The 15,266-nt window shown below is 41.8% G+C and overlaps 1 protein-coding gene across 2 annotated transcripts in view; it reads left to right on the top strand.

Annotated features, from left to right (window-relative positions):
• The window catches only part of HDAC9 (histone deacetylase 9), a 479,210-nt gene that overhangs the window by 170,595 nt on the left and 293,349 nt on the right, over window positions 1-15,266 (top strand). The gene's annotated exons all lie outside the window — the stretch shown is intronic.

Genomic DNA, 15,266 nt, shown 5'->3' with positions numbered 1-15,266 from the left:
ATTTTTGGCTTAGTTGGTATAAGGCACCTGTAAACACCAGGGTTGAATGTCTTGGGAGAATGACAGACCTCACTCCCTTTTGTTATTGTTACTTCTAGAAAGTTTGTTCTGTCATGAAAACACACTGAGTCACTCAGAGGAGCTTTATTTTTTATTTTTATTTTTTTTAAATTTGCCTGCTACTATTATGTCTTGTTTTTGCGTAGCTTAGCTTTCTACTGTGACATAGTGCTTGGTGATATTTATCAATATTCAACCAATAAAGGGGGACTGGTGCCAGTCTGGAAGACACTTAGATGATGAATTTTGTGAGCTTAGTTCAGTCTTACGTGAGTGTAAACTCAAGGCTACAAAGTGCTTCAAAATAAAATCTCCTATTTTAAGAACAGCACACATGGATGGTGCTGTTCTTAAAGAATATGAAGCCCCGAGTCCTGCTGATACTCAGAAGATACGCTGAATTGCCTGAACGAACAGTGTTACTATATGCCAGGCTTATTTGCTTGCCTTGAGCATGTTTTAAGCCAGGCAGAGGAAAGTATCCATAGAGAGCTGAAGAAATACTAGAAATCTGGACACTCTAATTTTATTTTATTTTTTTTTAAATAGATCCTAGACGTCTTTGCAAGGCTTTGCTGTATACTTTGCAAGCTCGTCCTGTTAGGTGGCATTGAACATATGCTTTTAAGTCATTGTATCTTGGTCAGTCTCAGACTGATAAACAATGTGGTTTTTTCCCAAACTGTCATTTTTCCATGTTTGTTTTTCTAGCAGGCTTCCAAGTTGCACAGTAACTACCCCTCTTCTGCAGCCACCTCCCCAACTCCTCCTCCTTTTCTATTCAGGATGCAGCTCCCTTTCTGTGCACTGTGGGAAAAAAGAGTTTTCTCTCATGGAATAAAAAGCCTACCTTTATTTCATGTTGGACAAAAATAGGGTTTTATACCTCTCTGTTTTCCATATAAGAAAGGATAAAACTGGCTCTGGAGGGATGAATGACGAATATTAAGTATACAAGCCTCATAGTATGTTGTCAGTGTCCTTACATCAGTTTTGATGTGATGAGTCTTTATAATCAAAGGAAAATTATGCTTTATGGATGCTTCCCCTTTCAGCTGTCCATTCACTGGTATTGCACCAATTTATAACATAAAAATGGTGAAGTCAGGAGTTGCCTCTGTTCCTTGGCTTGGTGGCAAAACAGGAGAGGTCTCTCTCCTTTTGTTGGCTTTTAAAGAACTAGACATTTCCAGGAGGAAAGAGACACAACGTTAGCAGCAACAAAACTTAAAGCATGATGTGGAATGATTTCTGAATGCTATAACCACCATTATCCTCTCCAAAAAAAAATAGAATGAGACGTGACAAAATTGGCTGTGTTTGATGTTTTCTTTGAATTTGAGGACTCAAAGGAAGAATTTCGGTAGCTGAGAAAACAATTTCTGCAGCATCTCTGTAGAGGGAGGCAAGATGAAAGTATGCAAGTACAATAAGAAAACAAGTGGTAAGGAACACATTCTGAATTGTATTTGATGAAGAATGTTCAGTCTGTGAATAAGAATAAAGAAACTGCAGGGTACGACGTCTATTAAAGGATCAAAGAGCAAGAGACTAAGTTGTGAAATATAGTGATAAATATAGACAGAAGAAGATTAAAACAGAGAATTAGTGATCCAAAGCTTCTGGGAGGAGAGATTGTGGAGCACTCTTTGTAGAAATTATAGAAAGCAAATACAAGAGCACTAAAAGAGAGGGGCATTTATTTATGCACAAAAAGAATGGGAGACCTGATAAATATTTGACGTGAGCTGTTCTTTGAGGAGTGCTTTGCATCTGCTTTCTGAGTTCAACATTCAGCAGAAATTATGGCAGTTAAAACCCTGTGAAATGAAGTCTGAAGGAATGGGTTTGGAATAAATATGACTTCTGATGATTGGGAGGTGTTTTCTTAGCTGGTAGCAGGTCAGTGGAAGAGGTTCTCTCGTAAAGCAGGCAGCTGGTGAGTCCGTGGTGGGTCCAGGCTCCTGGAAGAACAGGAAAGTAGCAATGGCAATAATAGTACAATTTCAGTATGAAGCCACAACCTCTTCTTTTATCTGATGGAGTGGGACATTTTACATTCATCATCACAACAACGAGGCCTCTTCCATATAAGTTTTTCAGCCTGGAAGGAAATACCTTGCCTGCATCATACCTGCTCAGATACAGAAGACGACAACAATATTGCCTGGTAACGTCAGTGGTTTTCTGAGCAAAGGATCTCAATTCCTTGTGTTGACCTAAGAAGGAGAATTTTAAGCTGGTGGAAGAGCAGCCAGGTATTTGGGGACTTCTGCACAAACAAGAGACTAGCATGGGAGAAACCTCAGAAGAGTGTTTTCTCTGAGATTTTAGTAAGAAGCGTGGAGGGGGTCAGCATTGCAGTATGGAATGAAAGGTGGAGTCAAAGGAGGAGAGCAGGACAGACAGTCATTTGTCTGCAATAACTGAAGAGAGACCAAGAGCAAGAAAGAAAAGACAGAAAAAAAGTGGTAATCAATTACTAATTTTCTCTTGGAAAACATCATCCTTTTCGATGATGCAGAAGGAAAGGATGACATCTATAAACATGGGCCCCACGACGACACAAAGACTGCTCTTCTGTTCAGTTTAAAAAGGAAAATCCTGCAGAAACATTTGCCTCTATTTGCAAGTGAGGTTTCCAGGCTCATGGGAAGGGTATCAAGAGGACTGGCTGGTCTCATGTTGACTAGAGCAGAGGCAGTTTATCGTGGTCAATCATTGTTCAAATATCCTCAAGCCAAAAATAGACCGAAAACTAACTGAGCATGCCAGGTCTGTGCTGGAGATGAAATAAAGGGAGCAGGTGTGTATGACCACAGCTTCAGCTGAGGGCAGAAAAAAGTCCGTCACTTGATCTCATGAATTCATCAATGTACAACCGATTTTATCAAAGACAGAATGTTTGCCCAAAGGCGTGTGTTTGGGTCTTAGATATTTTTTTTTTAAATGCATTATCTTGAGCTAAAGTAGACAATCTTTTTCTTTATCATCATGCATTTAGTGTCTACGGGAGTTTCACTCCTTCCCACAACTGTTGCTGTGCTCTCTTGTTTCTCCTTGTGAATAGAAATATCTCTGAAGTTGTAAGCCTGGGAACCTAGAGAGAGACATAAGAAACTTCTTTTTAGCTGTTTTTTTGCAAGTGGCAATGTTCTGTTTACAGAACTACATAAACTGTTCTGAAGAGAAGAACAAGTTAAGGGAACACAGGTAAAAACAAAATGCTTTTGAAATATGAAAGGAAGCACAGGCTTTTTGTGCTTGTCTCTAACTTTTGAGGGAAAACCAGCTACTCCTGTGGTTTGGGGAAATCACATGCAGTTTTATTTTGGTAATAATCAGTTATCTGAAATAATACAGGCTTTAAAAAGCCTTGACAGTCATGAACAGCAATCAGATCCTTGCCAGTTCCCTGTGGAAGGACACAGAGGACCATTTCCCAGCTGACTGTGCGCTGCAGAAGGAGTTTGGCAAAAATATTTTGGCCTAATGAAAGGGTATGTTCTTCACTTCCACCATGTTTGAGCACCCTTAAAGCTCTTGTCCTCTAAATAGTAATGAGAAATATACTGCTGTTTATTCCTGTTTGACTGATGGGGGCCTGGATTGCAGAGTGTTATGGCCTGTCTGATCACTGGAAATCTGTGATTGGTGACTTCAGCTCAAGAGGGCTAAAACCTGAGTGCCCTAACAACCAACTAGACCATCATTTTCTTTTTTAAACACTCATTAATGATACCTCATAGGAACTTTTAAGAAATATATGGTAAATACACAGATGTAAAAATCTTCTCGTGATCTTCTTCAGTGTTACCACAGGAAAAGTAGAAAACTATAAGGAAAAAAAAACCACACCCAAAAGAGTTCTTTAGGGTTTTGTATGTATCTAGTGGGTATTTCCTTTCTGTATGTGAAGGAATTCAAATTTCCTTCTTGGTACTGCCAGACTAAGACTTCTGGAGGCCTCATGTTCTGCCGGTGAGGAATTACATTGCTTCAGGTAGAGGGACGAATGTTACCTTCTTAAATATGGGAAGAGGCCACCCGTGCGAGTCAGAAATAGATCATTGGCTCCAGTGGATGGCAAGGGACGTGCTGGGGCTGGTTTGCTGGGTTGTATGTGAAATCATGTAGCGATGCTGTACTTTCCAAGAGGTGAGGGATTCAATCCTGTTTCCAATCAGAGAGCATATTGTCATATCTTGTCTCCAAAATGAAAATTTGAACACTGTATTATTAATTGTAACGATGGACAAAATTAGTTCTCTTCAAGGCTGTGTGATGAACAGATTAACATACAACAAGCCTTGCTGTGTATCGTTTTTCTCTTGCGCAGATGATAAAAATAAATGTAAAGCTTATCAAATGGGGTGGCCAAATGATATGGATTATTTATCAGCCTCTTCTGTGACGCCAGCAGAGTCAGGAACGTCCCTTTGCCCTCTCAGTGCACAAATGGCACGCTCTGATTGCTGCCTTCTCTGGGACAGGAAAATTACGCACTGGTGGGGGAGTTTTGCACAGGAGCATTGAAAGGTGGGGGGGAAACAGTCTACGTCTTAAGTTAGCCTAAATTTAATCTGAAATTTTATGAAAACCAAAGGCATCAGCTGAAGTCTCGTGGAAGTTACTTAACCCAATAGTCCATGTTCTGCATCACCAATAAATGCAGTTTGTACTGTATAGAAACTAAATGAAGAATACTGTGCTCCTTTTTAAAGGAGACCTTAATTTTTTATTAACTAATGCAATTTAGATCTATACCATCATGACCACAAATTAGTAGAAACTTCAGTTTCTTAAAAAAACCTTTGTTTATGGAGTTCTAAGACTTTTTTTTCTTTTTTTCCCCCTTAGAGTTCAAAATACATCTGCTGTTGACTTTGTTACCATCATGACCACAAATTAGTAGAAACTTGGGTTTTTTAAAAAGACTTTGTTTATGGAGTTCTAAGACTCCTTTTTCTTTTTTTTCCCTTAGAATTCAAAATACATCTGCTGTTGACTTTACGTGTATCTTTAAATGATGTTGGCTAGTTTAGGTAGTCAATTATGTTGATTATATATGTTGGTTTGGTCGTATAGGTTTCCTGTGATTTATCAGTCTCTTCAAGATGCAAGTCTTCTTGAATCCCTGTCATGCCACCGGTGGAAGTTCTGGGGTGGTACAGCACTTTCAGGAGTACTTTGAACTCTTGTCACTTTCCTTGTGGCTGGATGATGTAGAGGACCTGGTGATGATAAAAAGTTCTTGCTTTTCTTGTTTGTGCTTTGGGGGTCTTGCTCTTGTTGCTTTACTTTTTGAGCTGCATTGGAAAACTGATTTGTTTTCCTTTAGAATGAATGAATGAATGACTGACTGAATACATATAAAACCTTGCCGTGCTGGACAAGGACAGGAGAGGACACATAGGGTACTCCTTGACATGGTGTTGTCAGTGAAGCTACTGCATCCAATCTGGGTGAACATCGTTCTACTGATCAGTGGTGCTAAGGTTGTTGCAAGAGCTGGTTTGATTTAGATGTTCCTTAATTGTGTTGTTTAGTACTCATGGTGTTATTTAGGACACGGTCTTACTTAGGGCACATGTCCTAAATAAGAGCATTTGTGCTGGAGAAATGGCTGTCTTTGGACTCATACACTGCCCAGCAACACAGTAGTTCCTAATGCCACTTGAGAAGAAGTGGCTGAAGGAGTTACCATGATCATTCAGTCCAGCCCTCCACAGTTGCAGGTCACTCTGTAGGGAATATGTAGCCACTAAGGGTCTTCTGATCATCTCTACACCTTCTTTCTCTCCTCCCACTGCAAGATTACACACGTGCCCTCTTATCATCCTCTGACAAGCTTATGGTCTTCAGATCAGAAGGTGAAGTATCACAAAACAGCTGAATGCCAGAAAAAGAGAGGAATGAAAGCAGTTACCCAACTTGTTGGGTGCTGGTGTCTGCAGCGCTAAAAAAGTTGGCAAAAAGCGAGATGGGAGCCACAGTGCTGCAAAAGACTGACTGATGAAATATTTCTGTTGGCAACCATCCTAGTGTATTTCTAGCCTGAAATTCTTGTTGGTAGGTATGCCTTGGAGATTTCCCCTTGCAAATATAGTTAGTTGCTCAACTTCTCAACTCATTCATTTTCTGATGGGGCCCAGAATAGCATGCTGCCTGTCTGAATTGCTGGAGGCTTTCTGCTGCATCCGAGAGGACACTAAATGAACAAAAGTGAATGTAATGATTGCGGCCCCTAGTCAATAAAATACTCAGTCATCACATGTTTTAAGCTAGACACTTGCTTATGTACCTTTCAGCTTTATTTTGTTGTTTACGTCACTGTATGCGCACTTTTCAGCAGTGTCTACCACTGGTAGCTGAAAGCACATTGTTTATCTGTTTATATTTTTATACACACACACACACACCACCCACAAGACCTATACCTATAGGGTCTCTAAGAGAAACACACTGTGTATGCCTGTAAATAGTGATCAAAAAAGAATGCTGTGGTTAGATAGCTAACAGTAGCATGTTCTTTGAAATTGTCTAAATAAAACCAGCTCTGCTGTGTTACTTCAAGTAAATTACTCCTTAAATGTGAGGTTGTCACATTTGTGTTATGGTCTGAAAAAGAAGAAAAGCATTTGTTTAGAATGGTAAACAAATTAATATTGTAAAGCATGAGGATGTTATTTTTAGAAGTATTCTCACTGGCAATTAAAAAGGAAAAATAAAGCTTGACCAAATTTAAGCCTGTTTCATCACACTGGTAATTTACTTATGTGGGGTTTTTTCAGCCTTATTATTACAGTGCATCTATTTTTAGTGAAGGCGGTGCCCAGTTTTGCTGCACTCCTTCATCAGATAACAGAAAACCAGACTCATAGCTTTAGTTATCTTCCTTTGTCTTCTGAGACATAGAAAGCTTCCTTAGTCACAGCAAGTAAACTGTTTGCGAACCGTATATGTGCTTTTTATTTGTCTGAGTTTTCTGTCTTGACCTTTTTAGCTTTTCTTTTTTGCTGGAATACTGGCAGAGGTGAGGAGAGAAGATGGAGAATACAATTAAGGTTTTTTAAGAAAATCAACAATGCAATCTATTTATTCATTCCTGTGGACATAGTCCATGGGTGATACCTGCTACCTTGAAGAGTCTAGCTTTTGTGGCTGGTTACTTTTAGACAAAACTGTCGCTTAGCCTGTGTACAGCATTACTTTGTGGGCTGCTGAAAACCCACTCAGTTTTTCATAGATTGCTGATAACCCTTTAATTGCATTAATTTCAGATATAAAAGTCTATTCTAAATCTCAGGGAAATGTTCTTAGCAGTTTATTTCATTGGCAGCTGTTTTAATGAGGAGGTGAAGGGGCTGGAAGTGAAGTGCAATCGTAACACAGACAGGCCAGGCCACCCGTGACTGATGACTTATGCGAGACCTGACTTGTGACGGGGTAAAACCTCTGATTTGTTGACTGAAAGACTTTGTTTTCCTGCCATTATCACCTATCCTGCCATCCTGTTCTCTCGACTACCCATCGACCGAGTATGAAGTGCGTAGATGGCTGCTATAGAGCTGTGCTATTTTTAGAACAGGCCCTGAGCCCAAGTTTGATCCTATTTTTTGACCGCTCAGAAGCTTAAGCTCATCTAAAATAGTCTGTCATCTCTGCTTGTGGCATTGGGATTCCAGGATTTGCAAATTACTTCTCATTTATTAATTCATTTTTGTGCTGCCCTTTCCCAGCAGCTTTTCAGATTTTGCAAGATAGAAATGTAAATGTAGCTGGGTAGAGTTGGTTAGAATAGGAGTGTTGTCTGAGCATGGATTCAAGGTATGTTCTTCCTGGTTCCCTGTGCTTTCAATGCAAATTATCAGTTCTGTCCTCTGCATTTTTTTTTTAGTGGTTTGAGGCTCAGAACAACTGTTCTTGTGTGAACAGTTCTCTTTCCAGAAAATGTTTAGGTTTGGGACCAGCCTAGACCTAGACTTTCGCCCTAGAGAGCTTGAGCACTTGCCTCTGGCTACTAAGAGCCAGAGATGGGGCAGTTGAGGGACACATGGAAGCAGCAGCTGCCCACATCTGCCTCCTGAGCGGTGGCTTTGCTGTACCTGCTGTACCACATCTGCTCTACCTTACCTCTCCAGTTCTTTTATCCTTTCCATGGGACCTTGGAAAATCCAAGGTTGCATGATTTGGCTGAACAAACCTGAAGTATGAATAAAAGCCTTCTTGGGGCCAATTGTGGCCTTAGGAATACCAGTTGGACACCTGTATTTGCAAAAGTCAAATTTGTGACATTTTCGCAGTATTATAATATATTATAAAGTTATTTTCAGTTGCATTAAGTAGCGCATTAAGATTTTCAAGGCTGTTTACTTAGCAAGTGGTTATATTTAGTTGAAATGTGTTTCCTTTCAGAATTATGAAACCTTGCTTTCAATTGTATTTTGATTTATTTTCTCTTTTGCAGCCTATAAATTTGTTGCTTCCACAAGGAAAATTAAGATCATATTGCTCTTTGGGAGAAATCCTGGTTCTACTGAACTCAGGCAAAACAATTACAGTTTACCTACTGAAGTCATAGTTTTATCCTTTTGAGCATTGCTCCAAATTCACCCGTGCAGTAAAACCAGCTCCCAAGCTGGTGTATCGATGACATTTTGGTTTGCAAATCTGTTCCTTGTCAGAGTTCAAGGCCAGGAAGAAAGTTAGATGAAAACTGGATCTGGCTTCACTGAAACATTCTGAAAACAGGGGGAGAGAATCACAGAATCGTAGAATTGCCTGGGTTGGAAGGGACCTTTCAGATCACCCAGTCCAACCATCAACCTGACACTGGCGAAGGGACCTTTCAGATCACCCAGTCCAACAGTCAACCTGACACTGACAAACACCATCAATAAACCATGTCACTAAGCACTATGTAAACCCATATTTTAAATATCTCCAGGGATGGTGCCTCAACCACTTCCCTGGGCAGCCTTTTCCAATGTTTAATAACCCTTTCAGTGTAAAAATTTCTCCTAATATCCAATCTGAACCTCCCCTGGTGCAGCTTGAGGCCATTTCCTCTTGTCCTACCACTTTTTACTTGGAAGAAGAGTCCGACCCCCCCTGGCTACACCCTCCTTTCAGGGATCTGCAGAGAGCAAGATGGTCTCCAGCTCCCTCAGCCTCTCCTCATAAGGCTTGTTCTCCAGACCCCTCACCAGCTCCATTGCCCTTCTCTGGACCCGATCGAGCACCTCAATGTCTTTTTTGTGGTGAGGGGCCCAAAACTGTACACAGCACTGGAGTTGGGGCCTCCCCAGTGCCCAGTACAGGGGGACCATCGCTCCTGAAGTCCTCAGAGGGCCGGGACTGAACTTTGCTGCCATCCTGGTCCAGCCAACCAGGAGGGTTTTGTGTGGTTTCATAACAACATTAATGACCGGTGTAAGATGTGACCTTTTCGTAGCGCGGCAGCCGTCAATTTGTTTCTGCTCTCAGAGACGTGTTTGTGCCTGTAACGCTGTTTCTCCGTGTGTTTGGGTACTCCCATGTTCCGGGGTGAAAGAGCTGGGAGAGGAAGGACATGGGTGGTGCAGCAGCAGAGACTGGCAAGTGCCCACAGCCCAACGCATGGCCTGCCATCTCAGGTCTGTTCCTCAGCCCACACATTAAAGTGGGACCTTTTTAGTGCTTTACGTAAAATATTTTTTCTTGGCTGAGCTTCCAATGGCTTGTTGTGGCAGTTCTCTAACTATATAAATAGCTTGATGTTTAAAAAAACCTCTCACTTGCTTCAAAATTTAAGAGAGAAGTTGTCGTCCCAATCCACGTAGGTAGCTTTATAGTGTGGCTGTAGAACGTAACGTAGAAGTCACCGCATCCTTCCTTTAATCCAAGCCTGGATTTAGAGAGACTCTACTTTTGAGATCTAGTTCTTTGACTTAGAAGGGCACCTTTGAGTAGCAAAACAGAGGAAACACATTTAATTTTTTTTTTTTTACAAAGAGTCTTTTTTTTCCAAAATGTTTAGAGTATGCTCCATTGTGTCTAACACCTTTGAGTAGCAAAACAGAGGAAACACATTTAATTTTTTTTTTTTTACAAAGAGTCTTTTTTTTCCAAAATGTTTAGAGTATGCTCCATCTAGTGCCAGTAGACATGGCAGATGCAGTGCATACATGGACTAGTGTGTCCCTGAGAAAGCTGGGCATCAACGTGGAAGACGTGGCAAATCTCATACTGCTCGTATCTCCACTTGTCTCATTAATGGCATAAAAGGGGCAATGTGCTTTGCTGGTCTGAGGCATTTCTTCGTCAGTATCAGACCTTGCTTTTGGCTCCGTGGCTTGTGCTGTCTCTATGCAATTTACCTCTGCCTTTCTGCAAAATATGGAGATTTTAGTTCCAACCTGATAAATAACTGTGTCAGCAGAATAATTGAATCATGTATGTGTTTCCAAACCTAAATATTATTTATTTATCTGATAGCTCTGTGTGTTGGTGTTTTTGTTTTTTTTTTAATTATTTGGTCTTTGTGATTCAGGAAAGCACCCTTGAATTTATGAAGCCCTTAAGCATGTGCTTAACTTCAGCCTTGTGCTTATAATCAAGGTTGAGGTGTTGTCCTCAATCTAGGTCTTAATTTCTAGTAGACTCATTCATGTGAACGGAAAGGCATATTTTAAGAGGAGAAAGAAGTGATAAGTCATCAGCTAGTTCTAAAAACCCTGAGCTAATTTGCATGAGAAAGCTTCAAGGCTCTCTGTTTTGTTATAGGAGAGATGGTAGAGACCCAGACATTTATGTAGCGTAAGACTCCTTATCCTCAAAACTTCATAAAGTTTTATTCTCCCATTGTCTGTCACAAAATCCCCTCAAGCTAGAGATACGTCTTTCTTTGTCCCAGAAAATTCCTTTGAAGTTTAACTTGAGCTTAAGCATGTATAGAATTGCGGTTTTGTCCTCACTTGAAAAATGCCCATCCCGTGGGTTCTCAGCGTTGCAGAGAAAAAGCAACGTGTTTTCCTGTGCAACGCCAAGGGCTTGCTACATAGAAAACTAATCAGAAAAATTCCCAAACTACGTCTTTCCAAGCAGAGCACATAGATTAAGTGATTCATTTTTACTCCCCCAGGGGTTTGGGAAGCGATCCCTTAGTTCCAGGAGGGAGCAGAACCAGTACTCTTGAGCATCTCCCCTGATTTCTTTCTGCTCCCCAACCATCTGCTTCTCTGCGGTAATAGTCTTCTACTGTTCGTTAGCCTGGTTAATCCTCTAGCATAAGCTGTAGTAATTTATGCTGGATGTTTGGGTTTCACATGGTACTAATGGTATCTAATGAACTGTGGATACAGAAACATCTGTTCTATACAATAGTTAATTTTTTTTTTCTTTTTTTTTTTTAAAAAAATCCTGGTGATTAGATTTCTTTTTTTTTTTTTTTTTTAAATCCTGGTGATTAAATATACAAAGAATAGTTAGGAGCTCTTCAGGCTGCAGGGATTAGAACTCCAAGCTTGAGTACTGAAATAGGCCAGATTTAATATTACCTGTGCAACCTCAGTGTAGCTCCCACTTGTTAATGCTCTGTTGGATATCGATGCCTGGTATTACTTGATGCTTTTTCGCAGAATAGTTGCCAAATGCAAAAGGGGCTGAAGGACAGTTGGATGAGATACCTGTGAGACTGCAGTATCCTCATTTAAGCGTACAACTAGAAGCTAGAGAACTTCTATTGTGTTCTGTATATAATATTTATATGATACAATCGAGCAATGTGGCAGAAGAACCTATGCAAAAACTCATTTACAAGTAAGAAAACTGCAAAAGTTGAAACCGAGCCATTAATATTAATGAAGGCTGTGCTCCAGAATAACGTGAGTGAGAAATGGGATATGCTAAAAACAAACAGTAATATACTGTTTGTACTTAACAAGGAAAGTAAGGAGAGAAAAGTGCTACTTAATTATAATGTTGCAGAGTTAATAATGCAGTAGAAATCTTAGCTCTTTCTAATGTGAGTGCTTAATTTCTCAGTCTTAATATTGCAGTAATGCGGTTTTCAGATTTAATTTCCTTATATTTATTTGTTTTTAGCAACTCGGAAGGCAAATAAGAGAAGCACATTGTGAAACCCTCATAATGAGATCTTAGTGCTACTAACGTGCCTTACATTTTCTATAAACTCGCTGATTGCATTTAGAGTCACCTCAGCAGCGCTAAATCATCTCAACAGTTTACTCTTACCTCCAGTGTCATTAAAGTTTTCCAAGTTTAGGAAACGCATTTGAAAAAACGAGAACAAAGCCCCTCATGTTCCTGTATGAAAATGTCACCTTATAACATCCATAGCTTTAAAAATAAAAACCAGATTTTCTTCAGGCATGAACCCTTTATCCTTCCCCTGTGGGACTCTAAAGGAGCTATTTAAACTTACGTGATCATGCAGTTAAAGGCTGGGCTGACTCAGCAAAGTGTTTAACTACGTGTTTAAATTCTATTGCCATCAATAGAATTTGAGCATGTGCTTAAATATTATATTGAAAAGGGATGGATTTACACACGTGTTTTAAAGCTAAGCATGTACCAAAGAAGGCCCATAGTAAGTCGAAGCGAGTTGGAAGAATTCAGGTTGTAAATGCCCTACCTTTGGGGTGGCTGACTTCATAAGTAAAATATTTTGAAATAATTTTTATATGTGATCTAAAATACAAAGCACAGTGCTGTAGTTATTATGGTCTGTGAATTAGCTAACATAGGATAGTTTATGTGTCTGTCCATTTAAAATACGTGCGCCAAAATTAAGAACGCTTGCAGCTAAATATCTGAATGTACATTTTCTGCTCTTGAAAATAGTTGGCTTTTATTTAGTTACTGAAGTATTTGCAGTCAGAGCTGGGAATGCTATCTTTAAAAATGCAGCTGCATATATGAGAAGTTATAAACACGTATGGGTACCTAATACCAGGATCCCACACTCCAGCATTTTCCATGTTCTGACCTGTTTTTAACTTATTCCTCCGGTGTTTCTCTGTAATAGGAGACTTGATTATTTTGAGGCGCTGAATCACTAAACAGGGTCATGTTCTGGTTGTCTCAAGGGCATAAGCAATTCCACTTTTTTTATTTACTTCTGTCTATAAAAAGCTTTTCTTACATTAGAGAAGATTTCTCTTTCTCCTGGTGGTGCCCCTTGCACTGGTGTTAAATGTCTTCTGCCCTGCACCCTCAAAGTGCTATGTGTTTTCCCACCAAACATCCGGGTATTTTTTATTTTCGGGAGAAGAATGGTCACAATAACAGATTGTCACTAGTACAATGGTATGTGTGATGTTCTGTAACACCCTACCTGTTGCTGCCCGTGTCCGTGCCCCTTGGCAAAGCTGGGTGCACCCTGTCTGTCTGCAGAGGTTCCCTGGTGTAAGGAATTGGGTGTAGGGAAGAGAGAAGGCAAGGAGATGGGACCATCAAGCAGCGATAGGTGCTAATTTGAGGATCCCATAGGGAAAACCCCGTTGCCAGCTGCTGCGGTCTCCATCTGTCCAGGGGATGGATCCTAACTCTCAGCAGGACCAGGGCATTTGGCACGTGGAGGAAACAAGGGGTTTGGATGATGGAGGAAACTGAGCCACAGACCTCCCAGGTGCCATCAAGTATCCAAACGTCACAACACATCACAGTAAGGAAACAAGGGGTTTGGATGATGGAGGAAATTGAGCCACAGACCTCCCAGGGGCCATCAAGTATCCAACTCTCACAACAGTGTCACGGTGCTTTGTTATGGTGAATGTTTTCTCCAGTAATACAATTGTGAGGAGTTGAAAAAGAAAAAAAGTATAAAATTGCCCTGTCTGTTGAGTTAATTGACGAGCAGAGAGAAGATCCTTGCTCCTTTGCCAAAAGGCAGAACCAAGCCTCAAGTACTGGGTGGATGGTTGAGCCTTCACTAGCAAAAGGTGCTGGAGGTAGTTGAGAATTTGGTGGATTTCTGGAAAGCTCTGAGATGACCTCTGTTACAGGCTTCTTGGTTACAGTGAGGAATCACATCCCTGTAGCCATTGTTGCTCCCCCAAAGCAGGGACGTGGTAATGGACTTGTCATTTTAGGAGGCAGGTGGTCAGGCTGCCCTGTCATCTCTGTTGGTAGTGACAAGCTTTGGTCCCCTGTGTAACAAGTGCTACAGGGCACAGCAGGACCCAGAGGAGTAAAGTACCACCTGTAACAGTGAAGCGATGCTTATCTACGTGTCGGTATATTAATCAGCACCCAAGATACCCCACTTTTGAAGTATGGTTATGAAAAATAGACTTCACACAGCAGGCCAAGAGGCAGAGGAGCAGGGTGCTCTCTCCTGGTGCGCTGTCAAACGCTGCTCTCCCCAAACCCCATCATCTCGCAAGACCGAGATGCCGCGCAAATGGCCTCATGCTTCTAAAAATAAACAAGCGTGAGCTGCCTCAGCCCCTCTCCAAATTTTAGCAAGTCAACCCCACTAGCGCGGAGCCGGCGAGCGTGTCTGACAGGCCGTGCCACACCGCTGGGGACTTACTATAACCATCCTATCGAGCGTGCTAAATGGGGAAAGGATGTTTAGAACTGCACCGTCCCTCATTATAACATCTGCCTTCCCGGCCCTGTTAGCTTCAGAGATGGCCTCTCCCGAGGCGGCTGCGGGTCCTTGCAGCCAAAGCCAACTGCGGCGTAGCCAGAGAAACGGGCGGCAAAAATAGCGCAGCGGGATGGCGGTGCGTGGGCGAGGCAGCAACCGCGCTGCCAGCACCACCGCCCCGCCGGTATTTTTGGGACGGGCCCTGGTGGCTTTTCGCTGGCTTTTCCCAAAAATACTCCCCAGGTGGAGGAAGAGGAGGGAGTTTTGGGGCGGTCGGGGATAGGGCTGGGTGAGGAGCTGGGGGTCTGTCCCGCTGCCCTCCCTGCCTTCTCCCTCCCGCCCCCGCCGCGGGTAGGGAAGGGGTTAATGTCGCTGGGGAGGGCGGGGGTTTGAGAGGCAGAGCTCGGCCAGCTGTGTTTGCTGGGGTATTTTTAAACGCATTAAGGCAGGCTCCAATCACCCGGCCATGCTTGACCTATTTTTGGCTCAGGCCGGCCATTGTTCTATTTCTGCCGCCGCTGGGCCAGGCGGGGGTCGATTCAAATGCAAATGAGTTCTCGCTGCTTGCTTGTCGCCGCTCCCGCCAACTCCAGCCGGCCGGGAGAGG

This window comes from Calidris pugnax, unplaced genomic scaffold, assembly GCF_001431845.1.
Source record: "Calidris pugnax isolate Ruff unplaced genomic scaffold, ASM143184v1 scaffold11, whole genome shotgun sequence".
Lineage (NCBI taxonomy): Eukaryota > Metazoa > Chordata > Aves > Charadriiformes > Scolopacidae > Calidris > Calidris pugnax.
This window is presented reverse-complemented; position numbering and strand designations above follow the sequence as displayed.